General features: G+C 40.3%; 1 long non-coding RNA gene across 1 annotated transcript; it reads left to right on the forward strand.

The window, feature by feature from the left end:
• On the forward strand, window positions 1-411 carry LOC104775131. Its single transcript, XR_765713.1, has 3 exons — window positions 1-45; window positions 120-170; window positions 288-411. It is a non-coding gene; the product is annotated as an uncharacterized LOC104775131 (long non-coding RNA).
• Window positions 412-417: the final 6 nt, after the last annotated feature.

Genomic DNA, 417 nt, shown 5'->3' on the forward strand with positions numbered 1-417 from the left:
AACTGGGGTTGCATGCTTCGAAGCAGCCAGATGCTCTTTGCACAGGTATGCTTATTACTATTGTAGCTTGAGAATTCAAAACTTTACACGTATGTTCTAAATTTCCAGATCTTTAACAGGCATTGCTATTCCAAAGGCTGGGAAGGTCTTGGAGGAAAAAGGAATCTGAGGTTAGTTAAATGTGATATCCACTCTATGCCTTAACTACTGATTATACAATATAAGGAGCATAGATCTGGTTTCTCATGAGTCCAGTTTAAGTTAGCTTGTTTGGTTTAAAAATGCAGCCGCCTGAAGAGGAATACTTAGGGATATTAGAACTTTTTGGTGATTCTGAGGCTTCAGCATTCTCGATTCACAATCTTATACTAGCTGGAGAATCTTATGGCCTGGCTGCTGGGTCATGGGTAGGACCAT

This window comes from Camelina sativa, unplaced genomic scaffold (assembly GCF_000633955.1).
Source record: "Camelina sativa cultivar DH55 unplaced genomic scaffold, Cs unpScaffold09066, whole genome shotgun sequence".
Lineage (NCBI taxonomy): Eukaryota > Viridiplantae > Streptophyta > Magnoliopsida > Brassicales > Brassicaceae > Camelina > Camelina sativa.